The sequence below is a fragment of the Narcine bancroftii genome, chromosome 4, assembly GCF_036971445.1.
Source record: "Narcine bancroftii isolate sNarBan1 chromosome 4, sNarBan1.hap1, whole genome shotgun sequence".
Classification (NCBI taxonomy): domain Eukaryota; kingdom Metazoa; phylum Chordata; class Chondrichthyes; order Torpediniformes; family Narcinidae; genus Narcine; species Narcine bancroftii.
The window spans coordinates 259204842-259222703 of record NC_091472.1 but is presented as its reverse complement, the minus strand read 5'-3'; the positions used below and the strand labels follow the sequence as shown (position 1 = coordinate 259222703).

General features: G+C 39.7%; 1 protein-coding gene across 1 annotated transcript in view; it reads left to right on the top strand.

The window, feature by feature from the left end:
- LOC138762456 (contactin-associated protein-like 5) overlaps window positions 1-17862 on the top strand; it is a 762501-nt gene that overhangs the window by 381168 nt on the left and 363471 nt on the right. The window lies entirely within an intron of this gene.

Genomic DNA, 17862 nt, shown 5'->3' with positions numbered 1-17862 from the left:
GGATGGGAATATCAAAATTAAATCTCAAAATTGAGCCTGAATTCACCACTCCAGCTGGTGAAAAAGAATATGCAGTTCATAATCATCATGAAAATGAGGGTAGGCGAGATAAAAACTATAGGTCAGGGTTAAGTGGGAAAGGAAAAAAGTTTAAAGGGAACTGTTGAGCCCAGAGGACCCCAAAACGCAGCAGCAATAGAAATTCATCAAGACAAATAGTTACTTTTAAAAAAAGTTTCTTTTAATTTTCTTTAAACATAAAAACAGGATCAAACTTTAACTTATTGCTATTAACTTAACCTAACATATCCCCCTTCTAATTCTAAGCACACGTGTATGTAATGTCCATATGTTTAGGAAAGTTCTATGCTTTAATAGTCCAGTCATTCACTTCTCACTTCTCCAAGTTCACCATTATTAGGCAATTTTTATACCGTACACAGAATTTAACATTTATGAAGTTTCACCAGGCTCTGGTGCTTAAAGGTAAATGATTACAGCTCAGGAAGATTCTTGTTGGTTTCACAGAAATATGTGTTCCTTGTTGGACACACGCAAACTGATTTCCTGCGATCAGTCACTTCATTGTCTTGCCGAAGAAACTTGCCCCATCGTGGGTTTTCCAAATGATAACCTCTTCTTCCAGGTTGCCACAGAGTTCCTCTTGGTTCCCTTATTTCAGGAGAAACACTCTAGCCAACCATTTCCTCTTGTAAGGATTACAAGGGATTTCAACAGGCTGAACTCAGAACTCACAACCCATCTTCAAAATGGGGTTTTCAACAAGTTTGCCAGCTTGCCATGTTGCAACCTCAAAAGACAACAGTACAATTAACTTCTCTCTCTCTCTCTCTCTCTCTCTCTCTCTCTCTCTCTCTGAGAAGAATCCTTGTCCTTCTTTCCTCTCTCTATCTGCTTGTAGAAACCAGAACCCCTCTCACGTTTCCAAACCCAATCCTTGAAAGATTTTTATCAGCACTTGAGCCCAAACTCTTCCATTTGCACCTGCTTTTGAAATTTCTTCCAAAGCAGTTCCATTGTCTTTTGCAAAGCCACTGATGCCTGCATGTCTGGCTTCAGCAAAACTCTTGCATTTTACTCTAAACCCCCCACAATCTATTTATTTTAAAACATATTTATATATAACATAATATATAATATGATCTGTAACAGAACATTAAGGGGAACCTCTTCACACAGAGAGTGGTGGGAGTGTGGTACAAGCTGCCAGTTAATTTGGTTAATGCAGGCTCAATTTTGACATTTAAGAACAATTTGGATAGGTACATGGATGTGAGTGTTATGGAGCAATAAGGTCCTGATGTAGGTCAGTGGGACAAGGCAATAAAGTAGTTCAGCACAGACTAAAGGAATGAGTGGCCTGTTTCTGTGCTATAGGGTTCTATGGTAATATAGATACAGAACCCGGTATCCGAATACCCGAATTCCGAAAAGATCCAAAATCCAAAACTTTTTTCGTCTGTGGTCCCATAAGGTAATATATAATACATAATAGAGTTCAGAAATCCCAAACAGGGAACGGGATGTAGCAGACGTAAGTAGGGCATTTTTGAGTGTAGATTTTTTTAAATGTATGTCTACTGCAGTTAATTTGCACATATGTAAATATTTGTATTGTAATGTGAATGCTTGTATCTTTAAGTCTGAGTGAATGAGAGCATTTTTTAAATGGTGTTCCAAAATCCGAAACACTTCTGGCCCAGGCATTTCAGATATAGGGTACTCCACCTGTAATTTGATTTTTAAAATAGATTCACTTAAATGCAATTTAGGTTGTTCATTAAATAGATTCATTTTCACAAAAATCATGAAAATGAATCTGGCAACATCAAGACAATGTCATCTGAAATATTTTGAAAACGATCAGAGCCTGTTCCACATCGATACCCAACAATGATCAGTGATTCCACTTGGGCAAATCATTCGCTTGTGGCTGTTGTGTAATTCAATCAGATCATGCCTAATCCAATCTTGGCATCATTATAACTTCCTTACACTTTATGGCATGCCTTTGATTTATTTGAACCTCCCTCGTCAATGTATTAAATGAAAATCCCTTTGCCTGGACTTTGGGATAAATGCATTAGGATTTCTTGCAATTAATTTTTTTAAAGGGAAGAGTACACATTGTACAAGAGCAATTTAGACATACAGCAAATTAACAGGTCCATTCGGCCCACAAGCCCGTGCTGCCCAATTATACCCAATTGACTTACAACCCTGGTACGTTTTGAAAGGTGCGAGGAAACTTAAGTACCCAGATGAAACATACACAGATGCAGGGAGAATGTACAAACTCCTTACAGACAGCGCTGGATTCAAACCCTGTATGCAGGCGCTGTAATAGCATTGTGCTAACTGTGCCGCCCCAATGAAGTCTTTGAGTGACAGCTGTCCACTCAACACAGCCAGATAAACAATTCAAGTGATGCTCCAGTGACTTATACCAGGATTATCCAGGGTTGGAGAAACATTTGGAGTTATCATTTTGAAGATGATTCATTTTCCTTTTACCTAATGTTATGTCCCAGAGATCCACTTGCTTTATGCAAGGAATTAATTTTTAACGTAATGCAATTTTAAGGAACATTTCCTGACAAAATAATGCTTCATTGATTTTCAACATCAAGGATCTGCAAATATAAATTTTTCAAAATAAAAATGGAAGCAAATGTTTCCATTTGTAAAATGTGGAAGTCTGCTGACACCAGGGTTCAAGTAAAAACACAATGCAGGTGAAACTCAGCTGGTCAAATATTGTCCTTTACATAGCAAAATTAAAAATACATAACCAACTTTCAGGCCCAAGCCTTTCATCAAGATATAAAAAAAAATGTCAGCAGGTGTCCGAATAAAAGGGTCAGAGGGGAGGCATGGACGCAAAGGCGGGAAATAAGAAGTGGAGAAGGAAGGGAGGGCTCAACAGCATGCAAAGGTGAGAGCGATAGCTGGGTGAATAGAGAGTGGGAGCGATAGCTGGGTGAATAGGGAGGAAAGGGGGGGTGGAGATCTGACAGGGGGAAGGGAAGGGAGGGGTTAGCAGAAACCGGAAAAGTCAATGTTAATGCCATCCAACTGGAGAGTGCCCTGACAGAAAATCAAGTGTTTTTCCTCCAATTTATGGGTGGTCTTGGTGGGAAAGTACAAGCTCTACTCTCCACAATGAAGTTAATAGGGTTTCAAATCCTGCAGATAATAGCAACTGAAGATCCACAAATCTAGCAGTGAGGTGAACAGGCAGTTTCAACATGCAAGTTGCATCAACAATTCTGTAACTCATGCAATCAAACCCTGACTTTCTTCATTTTATAGACTTAGCCTTTCACAGAATATGTTCCTTGGTGCCATGCTGGACTGGAACACTTGTTAGTCCTTTTCCACTTACTTCATGGGTCCAGATACCAACCGGCTGGCAGAGTGGCATTGCAATTATTATTGCTCTTGCCTCATAGTTCACTTCTGGTCCTGCAGAACAATATAGCACAGTACCGGCCCAGCAGCTGACTATGTTGTGCTCTCCTGTCTATACCTATTCCAGCATCAGGCTAACATTTCTGAACCTCACTGCTCATAATCCTCAATTTTTCTTACATCTATGTGCCTATCTTAGAGTCTTTTGAATGTCCTTATTGTACCATCCTCCACTGCCATCCTCTGAAATGCATTCCAGGCACCCACCACGTGGACTTTGCCCGTTCTGCCTGTGACAGATGGGTTTTCCTTCCATGTTCCAATTTTATTCCGCACCCTGAACATGAGCTCAGGGAACTGGTTATGAGATAGACCAGAACAAAGTGACACAGTTTAGGGATAAGGAGTAAGGCATCTAGTTCTGAGGGGAGAAGAAATCCCTTCACTCAGAGAATTGTGAACATATGAAACACAGAAAGTTGTTGAGACCAGTTTGTTCAAAAGGGTGTTGAGGCCTTTTTAGCTCAAGAAGTATGAAGAGAATGCAAGAAGAGTCATCTGATCAGCCATGATCATATGAATACTGTTACAGATGTGAAGGACTGAATGGCCTTCTTCTGCACCTATTTCTTATGGTTTGAGCAGCCACTGAAAAACAACACTTGTCCAGATGATAAGTGGGAAGATTGAGAGGAGATGGTCTGGCTGAGAAGTGGCAAAGGGTCTATTTCTATGCTGCAGTACTCCATGATTCAAGGTAAGTATGGGCCAATATACTTTGCATACAATGTATGTTTGGGAAGGATTTCCAGGAGTAGTAGAGGAGACAGATTCAACTGTAGCATTCAAAAGGAAACTGGGTAGTTATCTGAAAGAAGAGAAGATGGTGATTAGGACAAGCTGGATAGGTCCTGCTTTGAGCTGATATGGACTCAACATTTGCCTTTTATGGTGTATCCATGCTGTGATAAATAAACCAATGAAATAGCAATGAGTAAAGCCATACGGCTTTGTTAGCTGTTTCTTTGTTTAAGGTACCAGTGCTCTTGATGAAGTACTGGGCAAATGTAGGACTGTTATCAGAAAAATGGATTGAATAAAACATTAAACACAGCATGCTTTCTTATTTGGTCCTGGAAAGATCCTTTGGCAACATTCAAAGAGCAGGGTAGGGATCTCATTCTCCCTGGATCAAATTTATTCCTTGACTAACATCACACGAATAAATTATCTCATAATTATCTGACTGTTTTAACAGGCCTTGCTGTTTATAAATTGGCTTCTGTATTTCTCATAGTGCATTATCAGGATGGGCCTTTATTTTTTAAACTGCTTTTTAAAAGTTCCCATTTACTGTAAGAAGCTTTTTTGGAACATGAAAATATCAAAAGCTTTTGATGAATGTAAGCCTTTATTTACCTTTAAAGACATTTTAATGCTTGACAAAACAAAATGAACAAACCTGCAGTTTTCTTTTAATTTATTTCCAATGATTTGAGAGTTTTATGGACTATATAATTACACAATAGTCGTTGGAAAACAAGATTTTTAAGTGATATGAAAGGATGTGAAATCCAGGAGAGCTGGAATGAATGAAACATTTTTCAGCCTGGGAGTGCCATGCTGGGAGATGAATGAAAATTGGCTCAGGGATATGTTTATCTGGAGTTGACTGCTAACAACATTCTGAGTGCAAATTCACACTGGCGATGCCATAACAATGAGATATTTGCATGGATAAATTCAATTCAGAATTAAATGGCAAGTATCTGTCTGATGTTATGGGATTTTTCTTGTTAATCATCTGGCTGTTATATTTGGAATGGTGATCATAAAATTGTTATCTTTATTGAGAAATTTCAAATGGATTGCCATCAGTAGTCAAGAGAGCAGACGAACTGCAAAGGATAAAGGATTCTGCTAATCAGTAGCCAAGGAAGTTTTTTTTTCTCCAGTCCCTCGGGGCACAGTTGTAGAGAGGTTAACTTGCTGGACTAGCATCTAGAACTTTGGATCATTAATCCAACAGGACGGCACAGTTGGCATAGAGGTTAGCACAATGCCTTTACCAGTGATCAGGATCCATCCAGGGTTTGAATCCCATGCTGTCTGAAAGGAGATTGAACGTTCTCCCCATGTCTGCATAGGTTTTCTCTGGGGCTTTGGTTTCCTCCTACCATTCAAAATGTATCAGGGATGTAGGTAATTGGGTATAAATTGGGCAGCACGGACTTGTGGTCTGAAATGGCCTGTTGCCATGCTGTATGTCTAAATTTAAATTAAAATAAAAATGAGTTCAAATGCCATGAAGGCATCACCTGAATGTAAATTTGTAATTAAATAAATATGAATTTTCTTCTTTTATATAAAAATAATCTCTTCTGAATAATCTATTATCAAGGTCTTAAATAAATATTTGGGAAAGCATTTACTTGTCAATAAGAGTTAGGATAGATTCGTGAAGATCAGATCATGTCCAAATAACTTGGTTGAATTTTGGCTTTGTGTTAAGAACATGTTTAAATTTAGACATTCTGTACAGTAATAGACCTTTTGGCCCACAAGCGTTTGCCCTCACGATACACCAATTAACCTACAATCCCCTACAACCCTAGTACATTTTTTTTGAAGGATGAGGGGAAACCAGACCACCCGAAGGTAACCCATGCAGACTTGTGGAGAATGTAAAAACTCTTTGCAATATCTATATGTTCATCTATATAGCAAAAAAAAAAGCAGTGCTGCTGGAGTTGCTGTATTGCCAGCGCTGCCGCTGGTGCAGACCCACAAAGAGCAAGCAGTGAAGTCACAGCACTTCTCCGTGGGTTCCAACCTCCCAATGAAAGTCGCTGTTGGCTCCATATATGCTTTAAATGGCCTATTAAAGGAGCCAATGGTGGTTTATATTAAAATCCCACAATCGCAGGCTCTGGGCCCAAGATGGCGGTGCTTATGATTGGCACCAGCCAGGAGGGGTTGCAGACACTGGGGAAGTAGACAACTGGTGCAGGGCGGCATAAAATGGGGTGATTACCACCCATTTGAGAAGGAGAAGCAGAGGAGATGACCCACAGTGGCCACAGTGGTGGGTCAGTGAAGGGCCCTTGCAGCTGAAGACAACACAGGTAGTGGGCTCTTGGTGACTCAAGGTGAGGAACCCATGTAGGTTGCGGGCTGCTAGCAACTGTGGTCAAAGGACTCACACAGGGTTGCAAACTGCTGGAGACTGGCCGAAGTATCAGTTATTGCTACCGAGATGTGAGAGGATGCTGGAGGCTTACTGATTATGTCAGAGGTGTGCATCTGGAGCTCAGGCTGCCAATGGTTTGACTGAAGTTTGTATGACTATGGAGGCTGCAGGACCACTGGAGGTGAAGTTGCAGACACTCAATGACTCTGAAGGGACTCTCCTTTGTTTATCTTTCTCAGGTTGTATGGGGCGCTGGACAATTTTTGCTGATAGCAAATCTTCGTCTCTCTTACAATAGACTAAAGGAAAGTTCTTGTAATATCACATTTTCTGTTTATTACATGACAGTAAAATAATCTTGAATTTGGTAAGATATCATCAATGGAAAAGGGAGCATGTGGCGACACATTATGGTTGATTGGTGATCAATGATGGAGAATGAAAATACAAGGGGCTGTTCAAGTCATGGTCATTGAGTCTATATGATCTAGTAATTGAATTCTATTCTTGATTTGCCACCCCTAACCCCCCACCCCCACCCCCACCACCCCCAGGAAAAAAAAGACGATGACCATTCACTTAATTTATGACTGTTGTGATTTTATTAACCTTCTTATGGTAACCCCTCCATTTCCTTTGCTCGAGGGAGAAAAGTCCCAGCCAATTCAGCTTCTCTTTTTAATTCAAGCCCTCCAGTCCTACTTACATCTTCACTCTTTTGCACCCTTTCCAGCATAATGACATCTTTGCAATAATTGGGTAATGGCCATTCCAAGAGTGGTCTCACTTTCTACATCGCCTTATCTATACAGACACAATGATAATTAAAAGATTTATAACAAACATGTACACCAAGCTGCAAGAGAAGGAAAATTATGAAGTAAGCTGTAAACCCAAACAAAAATGGGAACAAGATCTAAACATAAAGATAAAAAATGAAATTTGGGAAAAGCTATGCTCCGGAACTATGAGAAATACAATCAACATGAGGTTATGCATGATACAATATAATTGGTTACACAGGCTATATATCATGCCCCAAAAGTTAAATAAATGGACCCAACAGTATCAGATAGATGTTTTTGCTGTAAGAAGGAAACGGGAACAACAGTACATGCAATTTGGGCATGTGAGAAGGTGGAAAAGCTTTGTTAAGATCGAAATCAGGTATTAAATAAAATCACAAAAAACAACATACCAAAAAATCTTTCTTCTGAGTAATATAAGAAGTAAAGAATTAGGCCTCAAATTGGATGAAGCACAAAAAAGATTTATTATGATAGCCTTAGCTGTAGCAAAGAAAATGTAAAATGTCAACCTGGAAATCAGAAGAGAGCATGAGAGTACAGAAATGGTACATAGAAATGAATAAATGTATTCCATTGGAAAAAAAAAGCATATAATTTAAAAAATAAAGTCACAGTATTTGAACAAATTTGGGAACCGTACATGGGACACAACAGAGAGGGCCTACCGCGGACCTCCACCCCCTAAAATGATAGAATGAGAAGAAGACGAAATGAACTGACCCAGTGTGTAAAAGTAGATGACACAATTTTCTTGTTTATTTTCACTGTGTGATGACACTGTTTAATGGGTTTATTGTATTGTGTATGTTGAACATTTAGTGGATAGGGAGGAGGTGGGAAGGAGGGAGGGAAGGGAGGGGGGGAAAGGGGAGAAAATGACACTGTGTATATTCAAGAGGTAAATGTTTGTGTGTATTTTGGTTAATGTGGTTCATAGTGTAAAAAATTTAAAAATAACCATTTGAATCTTAACCCCATTCTCTTTCCTTCTCCTAGTAACCTTTGAAATCAACAATCAATTAACCTCTGTTTTAAGTTTACTGAATGACTTGACCATTTGTGGCAATGAATTCCATAGATACACCACATTATGGAAGAAGAACGTTCTCCTTATGTCTCTTTTAAAAGGATGACCTTTTATATTGAGGCTGTGCCTTCTGTTCCTAGACTCTCCCACTACTGAAAACATTATCTCCATGTCCACCGATGTGAAAGTCTTTCTCTGGTTTAACCTCCCAAAATGCAGCAACTATTACTTTTCTGAGTTAAATTCCATCTGCCATCTAATTGCCCATTTTTCAAGTTAATCCTGATGTCATTGAAATTTCAGATAAACCTTTCGTGACTGCATGTTTTCTTCCAGGGGCTCTGGTTTTGTCCTGCACACCAACAATATGTTGATTGGCCAGTTAATGTATGTTGTATTTTTCCCATGGGCAGCAAAAACAATTGGTTGAATTAGCTTTCTTGGAAAGTTAGAATGGCCTTATTCAATGATGCAAGGTACATGTAATGTCCATTTTGTATTGGGCATCATGGTTACCATAGCAGTTAGTATTACTACTCCAGAGACTCAGGTTCAAATCCAGTGCTGTCTGCAAGGAGTTTGTATGTTCTCCCTTTGTTTCCTCTGGGAGCTCTGGTTTCTGCCCACTCTTTAAAAATGTACCAGGATTGTAAGTTCATTGGTGCATTTGGGGGGGGGGCGCAGGCTCATGGGTTGGAAGGAACTGTTACTATATTGTATATCTAAATTTAAATTTAGACATATATTTATTCTGGCTTTGACAGTCCATATCTAGATTATAAACAACATAAATATCAACCACAGGATCTTTTCTCTCCACCAATAGATTATGTTAGCAGTTCAAATCACCCTTTTCAAATAAATGACACATCTTTGGTGTCAATATAACAGTTAAATAACCTGAGCCCAAGTCAAGCTTCATTAATAAATGGTGGTTGACTCTTCTCTGAAGTGTTGTGAATGCACACATGAGTTACAAAATGGTACTGATACTGTATGAGACAGAGGATGGTTGAAGAGAGATTTTTGGCAGCTTAACAAGCCATGATAACAGTACCTTTCAAACTCAGCTTGTTATATTGAGAAATGAGCTCATTCTTGATATATCATTTTCAAGCCATCTGCAGCCCAATGCCAACTTTGTCGACATAACAATTAAATTTGAACAGCCCAGTTATTTGTTCTTATTTATTTTATTGCATCTGATCCTTTTCTAACATTGATAAGCTCAAAAAAGATTTGGTCTACAAAAGTACATTTTACCACCTTGTTGCCCCTAAGCCTTTCACACTGGGAGCAATTATTAAAGAAGAAATAATGTGTTTCTGCAGTGTAGGTAGGAAAGGTGATTGTAGTGTATGTATAGTAAGATCGCAAGACTGTGTGGAGACAGAAAAAAAGCAGATGAGCTGTCTTTTTTATTGACAATGTATTGAAAGGTCAACATTGGATACTGGGATAAATAACTTACCCTCATTTTCAAAAGTGAGCTCAGTCAAAAGCCTCAACGATCAGTTCAATTGAAAAGATGACAGTTCTGAAGTGTTCTTCTTTCTGGAATTTCAATATTTTCATTGGAATCCACAACCATTGGATTCATGACTAACAAAAGACATATTCAATATGTCTAAAAGAACTGTCTTGCTCGATCCTTCCATGTGTTATTCCACATCAAAATCATATCACCTGAGGTAAATTCCCCCCCCCCCCCCTGTATTATAGTGGTTTCCTTTTGTTTTGGATGCATCCTCAATTGCTTACATAATTCTAAGTGGTGAAGAAGTTAAGTATATTGCATTCAATGCATCATTAAGTCCAGGAAATGCAGGAAACACTCAGGATTTCAGGGTGCACCTGCAGAAAGGCAGAGTCCATGTTTCAGGACAATGAACTTAAGTTCATTTCATTATTTGCTTAAGATTTCAGTTTCTTCAGTCACTGTTTTTTGAGATAACAAGCATTTTCTCTTTATATTTCAGCTTACTAACATTTACAGTATTTTGCTTTTGTATTTATATAACCCGATCATGAAACCAACCAATTGGAAACTATGTAATAGCTAATTGAATACTTGCTGAAATATAGTTACTGTTGAATTACTCCTGCTGATTGAAATACACTAGCTCCCACAGACAAAATGCTTTGAGATGATTGATGGAGGGATAAGTACTGTTTAGAAGCTGGGGTCAGTGATCATTTTCGATCAGATATGGAAGAAGAATATATTCAGACATTATGTGTTTCTTCCTTTCAACATACATCTGCTGCTGCTTCTTTAAAAAAAAAATCACAACCTGCAGGGGAAAATATCAAAGAAAAATTATTATCACCAAGAAGACTGAACATACAAAACAAAAATATAACTCTTTCAAGATTACTCACAAATGTACTACATGTCTGGACCAAAGGAATTGCTGATCCAAGTGCATTTACTGTGGTACGTTTCTGCAGTCAGTTATCCACCAGGGAGCGAATGATGAGAATTTAGATATATTTTGTATGTGGACAAATGCAGAGAGATATTGAATGTACATTCTTCATCAGAAATTTTAATCATAATTAAAAATGGATGCAAAAGAAAAAGAAAATCAGCCAGCCTGTCAGTTCATAGGGTGATAATTACAGGTGCTGAGGTCTGGAGGTTAGTTCATGACAACTGAATTGCCTGAGCTGGGTGCAGAGAACGATTCCTGCAACTGGATGAGTGACACGAGGCTCACCTAACGTTAATCCATGAGACAATGATGGGACACATGCCTGAAGTGTGTCCAAAGCAGGGTGCCAACAAACAGGATTTAAATATTGAATTACAACAATGCTGACAACAAATCTGGGGTTGATGTCGTTGTGCAAAATAGAGGAACTTATGAAATAGATATAGGAATCTCCCATACCTGTCCATTGTTTCTTCTCTGCCATTTGGTGCGACCATTGCTGATGTGAACTTGGCCTAAGCTCCTATTTCTTAACTGACCCACTTTTTTCACAATTGCTCTCCATCGAAAACCCCTTCTGACTCAACCTCAGAGGAAGAGAGTGCCAAAAATTTACAATCCCCGTGAGAGGAAATTTCACCTTATTTGTCTTCAATGGGCCACTTGAAATTGCATTTAAATTTAAATTTAGACATACATCACAGTAACAGGCCATTTCAGCCCATGAGTCCGTGCCACCCAATTTACACCCAATTAACCTACACCCTCGGTACATTTCGAATGGTGAGAGGAAAATGGAGCCCCCCAAGGAAAGCCCCTTCTTACACAGGGAGAACCTACAAACTCCTTACAGTCAGTGCAGGATTTGAACCCTAGTCCCGATCGCTGGTGCTGGAAAGGCGTTGCACTAACTACTGCGCCAATCATGCTGCCTTTCTTTGGTTTTTTTAAGGCCTCATTAACAATAGTCTCTCATTCTCCAGAACTGAAGTTAGTGGGAGAGAAAGCATCTGCAGGAGAGTGATTGGAAATATGATTGGGAAAGATGGTAATTGATGGAGGAAGGGAGCAACAAAATCACTGGAAGAGGGAGGAAGCAAAGTAAAAGGGAGAAAATGCTTGGTGGAGGAATAGAGAGGCCATCAGCTAAGAGAAGGGATAAGAGGAATGAAGGAGCAAGTATGAGGAAAGGAGAGAAATGGCAATGGAATGATCAGCATGGTTAGCATAGCGTTTAGCGTAATGCTATTATAGCACCAGTGACCCACTTCTCATTTGTAAGGGCCTTTAAGGAGTTTTCGCATTCTCCTTGTGTCTGCTCCGGTTTCCTCCCACCATTCAAAACTTACAAGGGTCGTAGATTAATTGGGGTATTTGGGCAGCACGGGTTGTGGGCCAGAAGGACCCATTACCATGCTGTATGTCTAAATTTAAATTTTAAAGAAGGAGACTAGCAATTGGTAAAGAGTACAGAGAATAGGGAATTAATGATTATTGGAGGGAAGGGTCATAGAATCATTTGATACAGAAGCTGTTTCTTTGGCACCTTGATTCATAGTGACCATCACACGCACAGCAGAGTAATCCAACATTAATATAATTTTATTCTCCATGCCAACTCCCTCTAGATTCTACCACAAAGAACAATTTAGAATGGCCAATTGAATGGTCAATCTACAGGCCTTTAGGCTGTGGTGGGAAACTGGAGCAGCCAGAGGGAACACATGCTGTTGTGGGGGAACATGCAAACTCTACACAGATAGTTGAAGGTCAGGATTGTGTCAGGATTGCTAGATTAGAGAAGCTTCTGCTCTAGTAGCTTCACCTTAGTGCCACTCTGATTGGGAAGTGTGGTGTTGAAGTTCAAGTTCAAGTCTACTATTGTCATACAGTTGGGGAAGTACAACTGGATGAAACAGTGTTCTTCAATCCTTGGTGTTAACTATTTTGCAAGCCCTCTTCAGACAACGATCGTGGTAAATTACGAGTAGAAGGAGCGTTTTATTACATTCAGAACTGGAGGGACAAGAGTGTACCATTTCTTGACAAGTCATTGGATCTGGGATCATATTCAAGCAGATTTTAAATCAAATTTTTTTTTTTTTTCCCTGCAAACTCTGAAGCATCCTGTTAACCATATTTAAGATGGAATACATGAATTAAGCTTTCTCTTTCCATGTGCAAATATGCAGTTGTTCCTAGTGGATAAACTCACAGGACAATATGAGTGGAACTTATTTAAGATGGATTAAGAACCCCAAGAATGCAGAATGATTAAGACAAAGTTAGATAGATGTGTGCATCGTCGGAAAATTGAAGGTTATGGAGAAAAGACTGGCAGGTGGAGCTGAGTCCACAGCCATATGAGCCATGAACTTAGTGAATGGTGGAGCAGGCTCGATGGACTAGATGGCCAACTCCTGCTCTTATTTCTTATGTAACAGCACAGCACCTGCAGGGTAAGATGTCCTCAGATTTCAGGCCAGAGATCCTGAAACAGTGTGAAACTTTTAACTTCTAATATTAGTCAGTCAACAAAAATATGAATGAAATAGCACAGAGATTGATGTTTGAATAATCTTATTGATATATTTGAAGTAGAGCAGCAAAGGCAAGTGTAGTCGATGTAATCTAAATATTTTCAAAAAGGTATATGTTCAGGTAACTTTTGGTGGGATTTTGATAGAGTTTGAATTAAGGGTTAGGTCATCAACTTGAATGCGTTTATTTTTGTTGGGGTTGAAGTTGTTAATCAAAATGGCAGATTAGTTTTTCAACATTTACATCAAAGTTTAGATTCAGAAAACTAAGGAAATAGATCTTGTTCAATATGCAAATAATATATCAAACTGGGGCAGAGTTAATGGTGAAATTTACTGCAAGTTATGAGAAAATTTTGCTAAAAGTGTGAAATTAGTATGTGAATAGCAAATTACTTTTGATACAGATACAGTGGTTGGTTTTGTTAGATTACTGTTACACAGGAAATTATATGTTAAACTGGAGACAGAAACAAAAGGATCTCAGAGAGCAGATTCACAAATCATTAAAAGTTGCAGAGCTATCAATACATATGAACAGAAAAATCAGCAGGTCATGCAGCCATGGGAAATAGGAGACATATAAATTTAGCCATACAGCATGGTAACAGGCCCTTCTAATCCAAGATCTCATGGCACCAAATCACACCCAATTAACCTAAAGCCCCTGTATATTTTAAAGGGTGAGAGGAAACCAGTGCATCCAGAGGAAAACCCATTCAGATATGGAGAAAACATACAAACTCCTTATGGACAGCAGCAGATGCGAATCCAGCGTCACTGGCACTGTAAAAGCATACTAACCTCTATGCTAACCATGCCAAAAATTAAAAGCTGCGGGTGAGGGGGTAGGTGAATGGGGATACATGGGGGAGAGTCGAAGAGAATGAAACTGAGAAGTGATAGGGGAGAAGGCAGAGACCAAAGAAAGTTAGTTCTCTGAGAGGAGACGGGAAAAGAAGAGAGTCAGGAGTTGCGGAATGGAGACAGATGAATGATGTGAGAGAGAGAGTGGGGGAAGGAGTTATCGCAAAGTGACATCCATATTGATGCTGTTTGATTGGAGTCTGCCATACAGGATTTATGAGTTTTTTTTTAAGACAGTGAAAAAAGTGCAAGGAAGATTTATATTGAAAATATTGGAATAAAGCTGTTAAACTGTGAGGAAAGATGGCACGATGTTGGGCTTTGTTTTTCAGAAAATATAAACTTGGTGTGTTGCCCTTAAAAATAATGGAGAGGCTAGTGCAAAAGGGCTTGGCAAATATGTTTTAGTTTGTGTTGGACTTAAAAATATCAGCCAGGAGTTCACTAGCACTTTATTTCAGACCAAAATAGAACTTGGTCAACTAAGCCTTACTGCCTGATATTGGGTACTGTTATGATCTTCATAGCACAGCACCAATCGAAGAGGCCTCCCTTTCTTTGTTTCAACATCCTCTGAACTCCTCTGCTGTTCTCTCTCTCTCTCTCTCTTTGTCTCCCCTCCAGCTCTCTGCCTGTCGCTTTCTCTTTCTGCATCCCAATGAAGCTGTAATCCTCCCAATTTAAGAGCTACCCATCGACGCCATTTGCTGTTTACCCTAATTATCCTCTCAACAATCTGTTGATCCCCATCCATTCATTTCCTCCAAAACCATCCCCATTAACTCTAATCCAATCTGCTCACCTCTTTCTCCTCAATTCCCCAAGCAATTTGTCTCCTCTAATTCCATTCATGACTTTCTTAATATTGGCCATGAACCTAATCATTTCAAAACACACCCTGCACCTAAATGGGGTCTGAGGCCAACAACCTTCCAAGCATTGACTGAACTGTTGTTTCATGTGATGGGCTAATGACTGGATTGATTACTTGGAATATAAGATGCTCAGGAATAAATCTGAAAGAATCAGCTTTACTCAAAGAATGGTTTGACGTTGGACTCACTGCCAGATGCAGAGGTTGGAGTGGACAGAGTGAAAGCATTTCAAAAGAAGTTCAAGTGTGACAAAATGACAAAAAGAACTGATGATAATAAATGAAGATCACATGGAAGCATAGAACACTATAGCACAGAAACAGGCTCTTCAGCCCATCTAGTTTGTGCTGAACTATTATTCTGCCCAATCCCATTGACCTGCTCCTAGACCATAGCCATCCATACCCCTCCCATCCATGTACTTGTTCACCTTTTTCTTAAATGTCAAAAAAGATTCTGCATTAACACCTTTCAGCTAGAAGCTCATTCCACACTCTCTGCATGAAAAACGTCCCTCAATAGTCCCTTTAATCATCTCCTCTTTCACCCTTAGCCAATCTCCTCTCGTCTGTGTCTTACCTAACCTCTGGAATAAGCTTGCTTCCATTTACTCTGTCTATACCCTAATAATTTTGTATACCTCTATCAAATTTCCCCTCATTCTCTTACACTCCAGAGAATAAAGTCCAAACCTATTTAACCTGTCCCTGTAAGTCAGTTCCTCAAGTCCTGGCAAAAGCAGTCTTATCTGGAAAACAATAATTATTGAATTGAACCTAATGATCTGATGAAGGGTCTATTTTAGAATTTATTGTCATGATCAAGAAATTTGGTGTTTTGTGGCAGTATCACAGTGCAAACATTGATATTATAACCATCTTACAACATTACTATTAAAAAAAAATAATAGTGCACGAAAAGTAAGGCAGTGTCTTTAGTTCATTGATTGATCAGGAATCTGATGGCAGCAGGGAAGAAGCTGTCCTTGTGCCATTGAGTGCTCATCTTACGCTCCTGTAGCAGAGTGAAGAGGGCATGGCCTGGGTGGTGAGGTCTTTGAGGATGGATGCTTCTTTTTTAAGACACCACCTCATGTAAATGTCTTCAATGTAGTGAAGTCTGGTGTCTGCGATGTCGCAGGCTGAGTTAACAACCCTCTGGAGTTTATTCTTGTTTTTGCGCCTCTATACCAGGCAGTGATGCAACCAGTCAGAATGCTCTTCACTTACAAAAGTTTATGGTGAAATACCAAATCATCTCAGATGCCCCACCAAGTATAGCTGCTGCTGAGCCTTCTTTGTGATTGCATCAACATGGAGGGTCCAGGACAGATCCTCAAAGATGTTGACACCCAGGAATTTGATGTTCTTGAACCTCTCCACTACTGAGTCCTTGGTGAGGACTGGGTCATGTTCCCCTGACTTCCTCTTGATGTGCACAATCATCTTGGTTTTTCTAATGTTGAGTGCAAGGTTGTTGGTGGAACGAGCTGATCTATCTCCGTCCTATATGCTTCCTCATTGCCATTTGTGATTCTGCCGACAACTGTGGTGTCATTGGCAAACTTGTAGATGGCATTGGAATTATGCCTGGCCATAGAGTCATGGGTTTATAACGTGTAGAGCAGTGGGCTAAGCACACATCCTTGGGATGTGTTGATGATCAGTGTTGATGATCAGTGAGGAGGAGACATTGTTTCCAATTTGTACTGACTGTGATCTTCCAATAAGAAAGTCAAGGATCCAGTTGCAGAGTGGGATACAGAGGCCTAGAGTTTGTATCTTCTTTGCCAGTACTGAGGGAATAATATTATTGAAGACTGAGCTGTAATCAATGAGGTGACCCAGAGCTGAGTGGAGAGCCAGCGATATTGCATCTGCTGTGGAGCGATTGTGTCCATAGGTGAATTGAAGTGGGTCCAGATCTTTGCTTAGGTACATGTTAACTCTGGCCTTGACCAGGCTCTCAAAGCATTTCATCACTGTAGAATTTAGTGGTAAAGGGCGGTAGACATTGAGGTAGCTCACACAACTCTTCTTGAGTACTGGGGTGATCGATGCAGATTGAAATCTCTTACTGCCACAATGAGAGGTTAAAAATGTCTGTGAACACTCCAGCTAGTTGGTTGGCACAGATTTTCATTACCCTGCCAGGTACACCGTCAAGGCCTGATACCTTGTGAGGGTTCACCCTATTGAATGATGTTTTGACTTCGCCCTCAGAGACAGATACACAGTGTCCTCAGCCATTTCAGGGATTCTAGTAAGAACTATTTGGTTCTTCTTCTCAAAGAGGGAATAGATTAGTGTTCAGCCAATCGAATAGTAAAGCATCACAGCCATCTATAGTGTTCCCCCTCGCTTTGTAGGCTGTAATGGCTTGCACTCCTTCCATAGCTGGCGTATATCTGTCTCTGTCTCTAGCTTCCAGAATTGTCACTTTGCTTCAGAAATGGTCTTCCATAGGTCGTACCTGGACTTTTTGTTTTAAGTGTCCTTGTTCTTGCCCTCAGTAGATTGGGGAACAGACTCATCCATGCAGGTCTTGATGAAGTCAGTGGCACCTATTGCATATTCATTCGCATCTATGGATGAGTTTTTGAATAAGTTTCAGTCCACTGATTCAAAGCAGTCCTACAGATGCTCCTCTATCTTCCTCGACCACACCTTCGCTCTCTTCACCACTGG